At 39.8% G+C, this 15,627-nt stretch overlaps 1 pseudogene; it reads left to right on the top strand.

Annotated features, from left to right (window-relative positions):
- The first annotated feature begins 6,772 nt into the window (after positions 1-6,772).
- LOC149258105 (chromatin-remodeling ATPase INO80 pseudogene) lies at positions 6,773-11,479 on the top strand (annotated as a pseudogene).
- The last annotated feature ends 4,148 nt before the right edge of the window (positions 11,480-15,627 follow it).

Raw genomic sequence — 15,627 nt, forward strand, 5'->3', positions numbered from 1 at the left:
ATTTTAGCAAGATCGATCTAAAGTCAGGATATCACCAGGTACCAATCGAACCCTCTGATGTGTTGAAGACTGCCTTCAAAGCCAAGGAGGGCCTTTTCGAATGGTTGGTTATGCCTTTTGGATTGACGAATGCTCCTGCAACCTTCATGAGGCTAATGGATGACATCTTGCGGCCATTCACCAACTCATTTGTAGTGGTATACTTGGATGACATTCTGATCTTCAGCCAGAGTTGGGAAGAGCACCTCCACCACATCCGACAGGTTCTCCAAACACTGCGGCAACACAAGCTATGTGCCAATTTGGAGAAATGCACTTTGGCATGACCCAGGTTCAGTATCTAGGATACATTATTGATGAACAGGGGGTGCATGTGGATCCAGCCAAGATCCAAGTCATTCGGGATTGGCCATCTCCAACCACTCTGACAGAGCTCCACAGCTTTCTAGGTCTTGCCAACTTCTACCGCAGATTCGTGTTGGGGTTCTCTCATATCACTTGGCCCTTGAGTCAAGTCACTAAGGGAGGAGCGAAAGCAAAGTTCTTTTGGTCTGAATCTCAACAGAAGGCATTCATAGAGTTGAAAGATTGCCTCTGCACGGCACCAGTGCTTGCATTACCAGATTTACAACAACCATTTGAGGTCGAGACAGATGCCTCTGACTATGCTATTGGGGCAGTCCTTACTCAACATGGGCATCCAGTGGCATATCACAGTGAAACACTTTCACAGTCCGGAAGTATCCCACTTATGATGAAGAGATGTATTCCATTGTGCAGTCCTGCCGACAATGGAAGCTTGGGGAAGGAAACGGTCATCCGCACAGACCACCGACCCCTCCAGTTCATACAGACCTAAGGGAAATTGCAGAATGATCGTCATCAGAAGTGGTCTACATACCTGCAGCAGTTCCATTTGAATATCAAATATAAGAAGGGTAGCACCAATAATGTTGCAGATTGCCTCAGTTGACCACCGATCATGGCGTTAACCACTGTGCTCAACTCTTGTGGGCACGAGACTTCTGATTGGCCACTTCTCTACAAAAGCGACCCAGAATTTGGCCACACATACCAGACACTCTTGGAGGGTCGGCATGTTCCAGAATTTCACCTCTAGGATGCCCTGTTATGCCACCTGGGTCACCTTTGTGTTCCTTCAAGCGAGCGTGCCAAGATCATTTGGGAAGCACACTATAGTCGAACTGCTAGGCATTTCGGGGTCGAGAAAACGATGGCAGTACTGCAAACGTATTTCTATTGGCCGAATCTTCGACAAGATGTCGAGAAGTATATCAGATCATGTACTGCTTGTGCCATTGCCAAACCGACCATTAAGAAGCAAGGCCTCTATAACCCGCTGCCTACCCCTAGTCGACCTTGGGAATCCATCTCCATGGATTACATGTCAGGCCTTCCTTCCACTAAGCATGGAAATGATTGTGTTTTTGTGGTCATCGATAGGTTCTCGAAGATGGCCATTATGGCAGCCTGCAAGAAGAATATCACAGCAGAAGCCACTGCTAAACTCTTCTTCGAACGAGTGTGGGTGCACTTTGGGATCCCATAGTTTATCATCTCAGATCGGGATAGCCAGTTCCTCAGTACATTTTGGTCCAGCGTCTGGTCAATGCTAGACACCAAACTCACTAAATCCACAGCTTTCCATCCTCAAACTGATGGCCAAACAGAGGTTGTCAATAGGATGATTGTACACATTCTGCGCATGTACAACTCAAAGCATCCACGCACATGGGACGAGAGCCTCCCCTATGTTCAACACAGCTACAACCGAGTTCTTCATAGCTCGAGTGGCCATAGCCCTTTTTAGGTGGGCTTGGGATTCTAGCCACTATGCCCCATTGATGTGGCCATGCCACTTGCAGCTACTCACACAGATTCAACTCATGTCCAGTCCGAAACAGACAAGGCAACCAGCTTCATTGAACACATCCAACATATTCGCTAGCAGGTCCATGACATTCTAGAGAAATTAAATGCCAAGTACAAGCAGCGACATGATCAACATCGGGTGCCACACAAGTTTCAGGTGGGCGACAAAGTCTGGTTGCATTTGCAAAAGGAACGCCTTACTGGAGCCTATCAGAAACTGAGACCACTCCGATATGGTCCCTACACCATTACTAAGGCTGTGGGAGACAATGCATTTGAACTCAACATTCCCCCATTCCTTGGCCTGCACCCAGTGTTCAATGTGGATCGCCTGCGGCCATACTTTCCACCATTGCTAGATACATCCGACATTGCAGAACAGCTCACACCCACAGAATTAAATCCAGATTGCATGGAACAAGCTGCAACTGATCGAATCATGGACACACAGATCAAGAATACTCGCCAACAGAATATTCAACTGTATCGAGTTGTCAAAGCAGGCCAACTCCTTCACAATGGCAAGTGGCTCACCAGGGACCAAGTTCAGCAAAAGTTTCCCCATCTCATGGAGGAACTCAACGCAATGGGGACCATTGCTTCCTAAGGGGGGAGGAATGATCCAGGTGGATATTGGTGGCCACCTGCCAAGTCCACCTGGACCCCCACCATTGTTCCTCTCAACATTTTCAGTTTCCTTAATTATAGCGCAGTTTACTATTTTTAGCAGTTTTTCGGGTCCTAAACTTCCGGAGCCGTTTTGAGGCCCTAAATGACGTTTTTTGGGAAATCTAGCGAGTTTTTAGGTAAAAAATTGTCTTTTCCGTTGTAGTCCTCAGAGAGATCTTTCCAACGGGCTATCATGCGCGTAAAACGGAGATCGTATGCCAAAGTTACGACCCCGGGAAGTTGATGTACCAATTTACCCAAACGGGGCCCATAGTTTGGCGTTTCATCTTCTAGGGTTAGGTTTTGGAATGTTAAGGGTTTTCCATTGTTTCTCAACAATAAATAGGCCTTCGAGCCTCAGTGTAAGACAGTTCAGAGGCATGTAGCCGACACATCTCTTCTTAGAGATAAGCTACCATCGCCCTAGCTGGGTTATTTCTATTTCTATTTGTAAGCATTTTTAAGTATTTTACAGTAATGAAATGAAGTATTATTTCCGCTGCATATCTGTCTTTATGGTTATCTCTGTATTTTATTGCGTTCCTGTTTAAATCCGGATCAATAATCCATCCCGCAAGTTGCAAATTGCACTCAAGAACCTTAAAGAAATAACTAGGATTGTGAATTATTTGTATTATGACTTTGTGACCCCTCTCCAAGTCACTAGATCACAAAACTGCACTCAGAAGATCCCATGAACTCTCCAATTCTCTCTTCTGCGACCATGCAACTTTTTTTCAAGTCACAAGATTGCAATGGAAACCCCATCACCATGACCTAAAATGTGACCCCAAATACATTGCGACTATGTGACCTCCCTTGCCTATAAAAATGCGATGGGAGAAATATTGCAATTCGCGAAATCACATTTCAGAGCTCCAACCACTACAAGAAAAAAGGATATTGGTGAGGGTTGAAAAATGTCACCATAAGCTCATTGGTGACAGTCAAAAGATCCTTTGTCACCAAAAACTGAATGTCACCAAAGGTGGCATCGCCAAAAGTATAGGTGTTGTGATGACATTGAAGGTCCATCACCACTAATGATTTATAACGACAGATAATGATCGTCGCCATTTCATATGAGCAATGGTGACAGACCTTAGCCTCTTTCACCAAAAAATTGAACGTCACCAAAGGTGACATCACCAAAAATACGTGTTGTGGTGACATTCAAGCTCTCTCACAAATAATGATTATAGTGACGAATAGTGACGTCGCCATTTCATATGACCAACAATGATTTATTTTGATGGACCTTTCATGGTCGTCACTATTAATGCATATATATATGGTGATGTTCATTGACCGTACACAAAGGCCGCATCGCCAAACGTATAGGTGTTGTGGTGACTTTCAAGGTCAATCACGAATAATGATTATAATGACAAATAGTGACTGTCACCATTTCATATGAACAACAATGATTTATGGTGATGGACCTTTCATGGTCCTCACTATATATATATATATATATATATGCATGCTAGCATTAGTTGACTGTCACCATTTCATATTTTATTGAGGGTCGAAAAATGTCACCATAAGTTCATTAGTAATGGTCAAGAGAGCCTCTATCACCAAAAACTAATCGTCGCCATTCCATATGAATATCAGGCACAATGGAATCGAACCACCAGCCTCCTTCTTGTAAAGTAGGTGCTTTTCCATTGAGCTAGCACCCTGTAAATAATTAGACTTTAAAAAATTAGACATTGAAACTTTATAACTTGTAAATTCTACAACTTTCAATAAATTATGAAAAATTGTAAAAGGCTTGGCAAATATTTTACTAAACAAGCAAAATAGCATTGAAGTTGTGGGTCCCTACAAAATGGTTATGGAAGTTATGAAAAGTGGGTGGAGGGAAAAATAGTTATGTATAAGATACTCAATATGTTTAAATTAATATTCAATTAGAAGTGAAACTTTGAAGACATTTATAGCCTATAAATGACCTATAATTATGAAAATGTAAAATCTGCAATTACACCAAAGATTGATTTATCACCTTCTGAATCATGTAAATTTGTTGTGACAACATAAAAATCTGCCTCTAAAACACTGATTTGCAAGCCAAAAAGTAAAAGACAATGAGTATATATGATGCAATTATGAATAATGAGCCTACTGGCTATGGGATCTAGAAAACTAATTGAGAGTGCTTCTTGTGATTAATTAATTCAATATGTCAAAATATAATGATCCTAAAATGTAACCACTAAACAGATGTTAAAATTGTAAGCCCAAAGTTTGGCTAATATCCATTACACCAACAAAATATCCAAGGGGCATTCAAACACTTCCAAATCCACACCAAGCATGAGTATCCAAAGATGCAATTGCATGGATACAAGGAAAGCACTCTCTACTTCTCATTGATAACTATGTCCTCCCACAAGTACTTAAACTAGCAAAGGGGTGTGAAGACAAGAACCTCAAAGCAAAAAAACTACGCAATACAATAATACACTTCATCCCCCCTCTACCTTTATAAAATAAATCTAGGGGAATAACAAAAAGATCCATAGAGAATAGGATTAGAGTGAAAAAAATAAAGATGACGAGAAAAAAAATAACCAACAATGAAAACTACTAATTTGAACATGTGTCCACGTTTGCTCAAATATTAAAGGAAAAAAAGAATCCAACATGACTGATTATGCACTTGATAAAATGACATTTATTTCTTTAGTAAAAAGGAAGAAAATCCCAACCTCTTTTCTATTGTCCTCTAGAATAAGTCCTGTATGTATGGCATTGGGGTTTTGTGCTACACTCTATGCTTACTCTCCAACATTAAAATAAGAGTTCCCAAATTTGTTTATAAATGTTTGATTTGTTTGAGTTTGGGCCAAACCTAGTCAAATCTTGTCAAGTTTGGCCAAGATGCAATGAGCTTAATTATGTTTGCCTAAGCTAGTCAACAAGCTTGACCCAGGATTTTGAAAAGGAAGTTTGATAGAGATGACTTCTCTGACATATTTTAACAAATTTCCCCTTTTTGTATGTCTCAAAGAGAGAATTTGAACTAGCCTCCTCTTACCACAATGTGGCTAGATAAGTGAGACAAATCAGAACCAATGGTATCCACTAAGAGATTGTGAGTGAAAGGCATTCATTATGCCAAAAGATGCTCAAAACTTGCATCTGACTTCAACCATTGTTTTTTGTGTTGTTGCATCCATAAGCACAAACGCACTTTTGTCATCAAAGAAGCTTGAACACTGATATGGGAAATTTTAGCACCTCACTTTTACCAACTAGGCAAGCCACTATTTCGGAATTTATTTTAATTGTGGAGTTTTATGCCAATTTTCTATTGGGTAAATCCAAATCAGTCTTCTTTTTAGACTTTGCCCAATGTTTCCTGGGTCCATGTCTTGTGACTGTGCTCTCCACCAGGATATAAAATTTTGAAAACTAATCTCTTTGAATCAAAAACTTGTACCATAATATAAATAGGCAACTCATGTCTTCCAATTCAGAGGTTACCCTGATTGAAGATCCCTCTCCACATTTTGGTCTAGATATGAAGTTATACATGTTAACGAGGATTGGTCATAGAGTTTACAACACTTGAGAAACCTTTTAAAGGGTGGTCCCAATTTGAATTCATAGGGAAGATATTTTAGTTCATTTAACATTGAAAGATAATGTTTCTGGCATGTAAATCAAGCAATGCTAAATCAATTTTTAAATTTTGGCACATGTTCAAGAAAGTAGTAACTTTTGTAAATAATAAATACTAAATACTAAATATCAAGTATTGTGGGTTAATGATGAGAACAAAGATACCAGAAAGAAAAAAAAGGAAAGAAGAACAATGATGATCATGTTTGATAAAGTTGGTGTTCACATGGGGTAAGTGGTAACTCAGAATAAAAAGGAAGCAAGCAAGCAGCAGAGCATTGGAAATATGGTAGAAGAAGATATGGCCTGGTCCGAACCCCCGCATCTCCTCAAAACCTAGATTTCTCCACCGTCCTCATAAGCTTCGTAGGTTTATTCTAGCGTAAGGAGCCATAGGGAACCTAGGGTATTGACTACCTGTTGGTTGATGGTTCGATTCCCAAACAAAATACACACCCCTGCCGGTGAATTTTGGAGGGTTTCGATGACAAATTATCATGCAGGTGCCTTGTCAAAGGGCACAAGTCTAATCACTACTCCTGGAGGTGATGACAGTTTCTTCTGTCCCAATATCAAGATGGAGCACAAGTTGCCTTATACCAATGGCTACCATTTGGATAAAAATAATTATTCATATTCAGAACTCTTTAACCTAGATTCTATATGGAATTATCAGGTACCACAAGATAATGATGATGATCCAAATAATTACACTAGCAGTAGTCAAGATGAGAGTAATGGAATTAAAGGTTGTGACACAATGCTTGCACAAATAAATGGTGGTGGGGCTAAGAGGCCATCAAATTTACCATCAGAGATGGATTTAAAAAGAAAATTGTACCATGTTGAAACAGAGGTTGGTTATAAATCATCTACACAGAAAGATGCAGATAGAAATGATGAAGATGATAATGACTTTGAGAAGCACATATCAGAGGAATATTATCAGAACATGCTTGGGGAACATGCACTAAAGTTCAAGAAAGCCAATAAGTTGAAAGCAGCAGTAGCAGTTGTTTCCTGCATAGGTTCCTCCACTGCAAAGCGTACTTCAAATGGGAAGCATTGGAAATTAAGCCATGGTTCTCAGATGGTTCTAAGAGATGATATGACTCCACATGTATTAGACATTCCTGCTTTGTCAAGTCCTCATATAGATGATGTGGTCCAGAATCTGGGGAATTACAACCATCTTGACATTGCTCCTAAACATGGTCCTCATGCATCAACATCTGGTTTATTGGAGATAGAAGAGGGAGTTTCTTTTAAAATTCCATAAGTTTATGACAAATTAACACCATCTCTTAATTTACCAAATTTTACAGATGTTCAAATAGAGGAGATTTTTTTGAAGGGTAGGCTAGATTTTAGATCTTTCTCTTCCATGATGGCTACTGATAAAAGGATTATACATAAAAACTGTGATGGAATGGGAGAAACTTCCACAAAGTATGAGACTCTTTAAGGTGGGTTGAAAGTGTTATCATCATCATGTGACTCAAGCCAAAAGTTTTGTCTGCAAGTATTTGATTCTGATTTGGAAGCATTGCCAACACAACAGGAATCATTATACATTCAAAGGTTGATTATGTCTGAAACAGGTAAATTACAAGTTTTTTATGTGAAGGTATTGGAGAAAGGGGGTAGCTATGAGATTATTGAACACAAGCTACCAAAGAAGCATCCCACACAAAGAAGCATCGATCATAGGGGGTAGCTATGATCAATCTGTGTTTGAAAGGGAGGATGCTGAGAAAATTGCAAAGAACTGTGCCAACATTGTCAAAAGAAAGTTGCCAAAACACCATAAAACTTTCTCATTATATCATATAAAATAATCAAACGATGCTAAAAAGTTTGCAGAATATTTCCAAAAGGAGGTGAAAGCTAGATTTGCATGGTCCTTGAAGTTGAAGAAGGTTGCATCAATGTGCACTAGGAAATTAGCTCGAGATATACTGTTAGTCTGGAAAAAAGAATACAAACAGGGTGAAATCTGGAAAAAGGAACAGAGGGGTGCAACAAAAGCTTTGAAGCATGAGGAAGAGCTTAGACAAGGTAAAAGATAACAACAGAGGCTAAACTTTTTACTTTCACAAACAAAGCCTTACAATCATTTCATGCAGAATAAAACAACTTCTCAGCGTACTGAACCTTCAATGCTAGTTGTTGGAGCCTCTACTGCCGAAGATGTGGGTCAAAAAATAGATGATGTGAAATCGATGGAGGAAGAAGATCTAGAAGAAACTACATTTAAATAAGAAGCCATTAGAGTTGCAAAGAACATAGACTCTGAACAGACAAAATTAAAATAAATGAGTGCATTTGATTACGAGTGTTTAAAATTTCGTGGGGCTGATAACCTAACACTAGAGGGTGTGGTTGAAGGTTCTAGCAACATGGATTTGCTCAACGCTTCCTCAATGCTTCTTACCTTATCGGTGCAAACACCAAAAATGTTCACTGGTATTCTAAAACAGTACTAACTCAAGGGTCTTCAATGGTTTGTAATTGGTTATGAACATGGACTGAATGTCATCCTAGCTGATGAAATGGGTTTAGGAAAGACCATTCAAGCAATGGCATTGTTAACTCATTTAACTGAGGAAAAGAACATATGGGGAACATTTCTTGTGGTTGCACCTGACCGATGAAATTGGAAGGTTTTTTCCTGATTTGATATCTCTCCCTTACTAGGGTAATGAATGGATTGTACTTCAAAAAAAAAAAAATCCTAAAAGACTTTATCGAAGGGAAGCAAGTTTTCATATACTTGTTACAAGATACCAGCTCCTTGTAACTGCTAAGAAATAATTAAGGCGAGTTAAATGGCAGTATATGGTTTTACATGAAGCTCAAGTGATTAAGAGTTCAAACAGAATACGGTGGAAAACACTCTTGGGTTTCAACTGTCGAAATTGCCTTTTGCTTACAGGAACACCCATTCAAAATAAGATGGCAGAACTTTGGGCACTGCTTTATTTTGTCATGCCAACATTGTTTGATAGCCATGATAAATTCAATGAATGGTTCTCCAAAGGCATAGAAAACCATGTAGATCATGGAGGCAATTTGCATGAACACTAACTTAATCAACTACATGCTATCCAAGAAAGATGTGATCACCGAAATGACTAATAAAAATGAAGTAACTATGAACTACACATTGCACTCTCGCCAGCAAGCCTTTTATCAGGCTATCCAGAATAAGATTTATGTAGCCAAATTACTTGGTAGTGCATGAGGTCATATAAAATACAAAAAGGTTGAAAACCTCATGAAAATTTTTATTCAGTTGTGGAAGGTATGCAATCATCCAGAGTTATTTGAAAGGAATGAAGGGTGCATGTTTATATACTTCGAACAAATTGGGAATTCACTTTTACCACCACCTTTTGATGAACTGGAAGATATACACTATGTTGGAATTCGAAATCTTATCTCATATAAGATTCCCAAGCTAGTCTACAGAGAGGGTATTAAGATCTAACCCATGTTCTATTCTGGATCAGTTTAGGGGTTTTGGTAGAGATTTTTGAACAACTTGTTTAATGTCTATTTGCCTGAAAATATTCATTCATCAATTTTTCCATGGAAAGCAGAGGGGGGTCTACTTTTCCTGCTAAAAGTGGCAACTTTGGGTTTTCTCGTATAATTGACCTCTCGCCAGCTGAGGTTGCTTTTCTTTCTACAAGTTCAGTTGTGGAACGGATGCTTTATTCTTTAGCGAAATGGGATTGCCAATTTTTAGACTAAATTATTTAAGGCTTCATGGAAACTAAGAAGGATATCTTGCAGTATGATCATATTGAAGAATACAAACTAAGAGCTTTCAGTAGATTGTTGATGTTGGCAACACGTGCAGAGTCAATATTTTGGAGAAGAAAGTATGTACTGGTCCTGGAAGTGTACAATATGAAGGATTAGTCATCTCCAATGAAGACCATTTTCTTAATAATATTGGATTGTTAAAATCTGTTTATTCATTCATTATTCCAATTCAAGCTCCCATGATTGATGTCATCTGCTTAGACATGGTTTTTCATATCAGGATGCAGAAGAACTTCATCATCCATTGATGAAAAAGCTACTTGTTGGTTTTGCTCGTACATCCAAGTTCAATGGTTCTACAAAACCTCGGGATCCTCATTATTTGATTAAATAAAGACTCAGATTTATTCTCTGAATAAACATTTCTTTAGCTTACAAATAGAATATTCGGATCTTCACCTCCTTTGCAAAGCTTTGATCTTGCAAAAATGCTTACAGATTCTGGGAAGCTACAGACATTAGATGCTTTGCTGAAATGCCTCCATGTTGAAAACCATTGAATTCTCATGTTTGCTCAAATGACTAAAATTCTCAATATTCTTGAGGACTGCATGAATTACAGGAAGTACAAATATCTTTGTTTGGATGGATCTTCAACCATAATGGATCGTCATGACATGGTCAGATATTCCAAAACAAGCAAGATATATTTTTCCTTTTGTTGAGCAGAAGAGCTAGGGGCCTGGGAATCAATCTCACAGCTGTTGATATTGTTATATTTTATGAAAGTGATTGGAATCCAACTTTGGACTTATAGGCCATGGACAGGGCACATCAGCTAGGACAAACAAAGGAAGTCACAGTGTACAGACTTATTTTCAAGGAGACTGTCGAAGAGAAATTTTTTTAAAATGCTAGTCAAAAAAATATTGTTCAGCGACTTGTTATGATGGGGGGTCATGCACAAGGTAATTTACTACATGCTGAAGACATTTCCTTGTTGCTGGATGATGCTTAGCTTGAGTAGAAGATAAAGGACAAAGGATATATGTAGGGTAAGGATAGGTAGAGAAAGATAAAGAGCATGTCCAGCACAGCAAAAGCTATTCAGACCAATGTTGAAGGTGATGCTTATTTAGAGGATTCTGTAGTATCACAAGAGAATTCTATTGAACTAGATACTGGAAAGGCAGGAACTAGAAAGAGAAAATTTAATTCGAAGAGGAAGCCATCTTCAAAACCTAAAAATGCACAGGAAACTATGAAGGATTCAAAGGTACCTCTAGAACAAATTGATCCTAAACATTTGAGAATAGATAATGATTCTAAACAGAAAGGAAGACCTGGGAAGAGAATGAAGAAGAGTTCAAATGATGTCTCACAACCAGGCATACCTATTGAGAAAGTTGGAGAGTCTACATAATCCCCTTCTTTTGTTAATACAGGTAATATTGATGCCAATGCAGAAATTGAAGAAGAAAATTCTTCTCACAGCTGGTCTTCTCCAAGATAGAAGCCCATTTGTTGGGTTTATCTTTAACAAGCATTGCAATGCTATTGGTACTAGATGATCACAATGGCCTTGGTCTTATCCAACAAGAAGCATCTGATGGCAATAATTTGTACAGGTATGATCAGTAGTAGAAAGTGGTAGACTGCTATGATTCATATTCATTCTACCTTTTGGTCCTTTGAAACTACTATGTAGTGATACACATATGCCCTATTCTCAAGGTTCTTAAGCTAACGTAACTCCCATGCTCTCAGATTCAAATTATGCACAAAAAACTTGAAGCAGGATATTTTTTGGCATATGAGAGGTTTGAGAGCTATCTGAGGTTGGTTCAATGTATTTTATGTTCTATAATGTTCTTCAAATTTCCTATGAAACAAAGTTGAAGTCGACTTAAAAACAACACTAGCCTTTGTGAGTGAATCATGGAAGCAGAAAAATATTTACAGAGGAGTATCACTTATAAAAAAGTGTACAAGTAAAGGTCATGAATGCCTTCCAAATAAGAGGAAATACAAGTATACAGGGACTAGACATGCTGTAACGGGAGTTAGAGAAATTACATCCGACAAATTCCTTTGAAAATAGCAGTTATTCTTATTCATGGTATGTTCAATCAATCAAATGAGGGCATATTTTAACTAGGGATGACAGTAACAAGAGAGATATAGTAAACATGTTAATAGATAAATAGAAAATCTTGCAATATATGTATCTCCAATGTGGACATTATATGGGTATAGATATTAGCAACCTTTTTCATACATTACTCAAGACCCATTTCGTGGGAATTAAAAGACATACTATTCAACATTGTGAGGTCATAGAACCTGTAACACACCCTTGCTAAAATAAAGTTATGAAAAGGTATAAAGGCCGCAGGATGGAATATAAAAAAGAGTCACTACACAGTTGCAATAAATGAAGTAGAATGGTCAGGTATTTGGCCTTCCAAATTCTACAAATCCCAGAAGCAGAGATTTGTTGACCAGCAATGAAAATCTATGTGAGCTCTAGCACAGTAGATTTAGTCTCCTAAACTATGGTTCCCTACCTCTTTTGAACAAAATTATGGTTGGATTCCATGGCTTCAAGGTCAAGGAGATAGAGAGGCATGTAAGGGATGTACTCTCAATAATCATGCCAAGGTTTGCTTTCCAAGCAGCAAGCATTTATTTCAAGGGATTATTGATTTAGTTCATTCAGATATCTGTGATCCATGTCATCAACTTTGTACAAAGGTAATATTCTGGTTTTAGCCACCAAAAGTAATCACCAAATATTTGAACCTTGATTCTAATCAAGTGTTGGTCAAAAGAGTCAAGGATGGTGGATTTTACAAACTGCTAACAAATCCAATGAAGCACAGAGATTTGTTGACTAGTAGTGGCAATCTATGTGAGTTCTATTTTGGCTTGTATGGGCCTGACCCAGGTTCAGAGGTGATTTAGCCAAACAAATCCCGGTACTACTGGCCCTTTTAGCAACAGTCCGTGGAGCGCGGACTGAGGTCTCACCCAAAGTAGTATGGGAGGGTGCTAGAAACAGGTTTCCGCACCCTGGGGATGTCTGATGAGCTCCGGTGGTCCGCGGTTTGACCTGGCACGCACGTCGCTACGCGCATCTATTAGTCCCTCGCAACCTCTGATGCTTCCTTCGCATAGCCCTACTCGGGGCGTGATCCATATTATTATCCATGTTCCTTACTATTAACATGTTGTTCTCTGATTACTTAACTTATCTATGTAAGTCTAGTGATATTTAACAGTATATTCAGCATTCATATAAGTGCACGCGATAAGAAAAACAGTATAAATGCATAGAACATAATACAAAAGTAGATACATAGAAATTGGAATCAACTTCTCTTTATTATTCTTCATTCAAGGTTACAGACTCGACATCGCCCTGCGCACTCAACTGCAGGGGTCCACGCACTCAGTTGCGCTAGGCCTCTATGGACTCAGCTGCAGACCCTATTCCTACTACTATGACCCAATGCACTTAGACTCTTACTCTATGCTCGAACAATTCGTATTCATCTATATTTCGTTCCCTATCTTTACAACTTAGAGCCTCGCTCTATTTATACAATCCCATGGTCCGTGGACCATGGGTAGGCCGACATGACATTACATTACATTAAAAAACTTAGGGTGGACAAACCTATGACTCAACCTATACTTCACACCTGCAATTCGCGGAGTCTTACAATACATTTGACGAAAACTTGGGCTTTGAGCCCCAAAACATGTTGTGGGGGGATTCCATGCCCAACAGGCCCCCAACAAAAACATTGTGACTCGCCCTCGAGTCACTCTGTCGACGCGGCGATCTTAGCATGGAGTCCCTCCAACTGGTCCCGAATGACCTAAATGTCGGTAGCGCGCTGAGCGACTGCCTGGTGTACCTATTACATTCTTGCTTCTGAATCATCTGTGTATGAATTCTGTCTTTACCTTGGTACCAACATCTGCAGCGTGTGTTTATAGTTCCACACCCTTGTCTAGTTCCTGGGGTCGTGAAGACTGTGCTTCGACTGGTTAGTCAGATATCCGACCCACCCATGTAGGGCTTCAAGCGACTGCCGTTTACTTTCCCTGGAAAGGGTTCTCCATTTAGTTTGACTAGCTAGACTGTGCCTCCATCCATGACCTCCTTAACCATGTATGGTCCCAGGCAGTGCATTCGAAAGTTTCCCGAAAATTTTTCAAACTTACTGTCATACAACAGCACTAAGTCGTTTACCTTGAAGGTGCGCGACTTGATATGGCAGTCATGCCAAGCCTTTTCATGTTGCTTTTGTACTTGCTGATGAAATCCAACCAGAAACTGTTCTTCCTCAGGTTCTTCTAATTGCGCGAGCCTTTCTTCCAGAGCTTCGTGGTCTGTCATGCCTGTAAGCGCTGCTATTTGTAGACTAGGTACGATGTATTCCATCGCCATGATAGCTTATGTGCCATAGACTAACCAGAAAGGTGTCTGTCCCATCAATTTCTTGCACGTTGTCCTGTAAGCCCATAATACGACAGGTATGCGCAGGTCCCAGTTGTTTCGTTGTGCGATACATACTTTAGTTAGTGCAGCCTCCAATATTTTGTTGAATGCCTCTACTGTCCCATTAGCTTGTGGGTGGTACGGTGTACTTTTTTGATGATACACTTGGAACTCTTCTATGAGTGCGCTAATGGTTTCATTCAGGAAATGTGTTCCATGATCACTCATTAAGATTTCCGGACAGCCAAATCGTGTCAACACATTTTTGAACAAAAACATCGCAGTCGTAGCGATCGTGCAGTCTTTGACTGGCTGCGCTTCCACCCATCATGTCAGGTACTCCATTGCAGTGATGATGTAGCGCATGCTCGTCTTTCCCTAACGTTTGATCGGTCCCACAATGTCAATTTCCCATTTTTCAAATGGCTGCAGTGTCATTTGTGGATTTAATGGCATCTCATCCCTTCGTAATGGTTTTCCAGTCCTTTGACATTTATCGCAGGTTTTTCAGTGCGCTTTTGAATCCTGGTGCAGGGTTGGGCACCATAACCCTGTGAGAAGAATCTTCTGTGCAGTTGCACGTCCTGCATAGTGTCCTCCTGCATCGCCCCCATGGGCTTCTGCGAGGATCTGACCTCGTTCAAATTCAGGTACGTATCTTCGCAATATCTCATCGTTGCCCATTTGTAGAGGTGCCCCACGATGATAGAAAAGTCCGCTGCGCACACCACCAATTCCTTCTTCTGTTGGACTGAGTATTCCTTCAGTGCAGTCCCTGTCGTTAGAAAATGGATTATATCTTCGAAGTGTTCGTCCACGATGCACACTGCAAAGAGTTGTGCATCAGGTAGCCCCTCCTCCAAATTTGTTGGTTCCTCACTCGTCTCAATTCGTGACAAGTGATCTAGTCCTACATTTAGTCGTCTCGGCTTGACTATGACCTCAAAATCATGTTCTTGAAACAGTAAGAGCCATTTGCATATGCGCCCCCCCAACACAGGCTTATTCATCAGGTATTTCAACGCAGAATGGTCGATATACATCTTGAAATGTCCTCCAAGTAAATAGTGTCGGTATTTTTAGAGCGCGTACACCATTGCCAACCCCTCACGCTTGGTGGTAGAATAGTTCTTTTCTACTTTGGACAATCT

Source organism: Pinus tabuliformis, chromosome 6, assembly GCF_031772625.1.
Source record: "Pinus tabuliformis cultivar Carrire ecotype Pingquan chromosome 6, CPIR1, whole genome shotgun sequence".
Taxonomy (NCBI): domain Eukaryota; kingdom Viridiplantae; phylum Streptophyta; class Pinopsida; order Pinales; family Pinaceae; genus Pinus; species Pinus tabuliformis.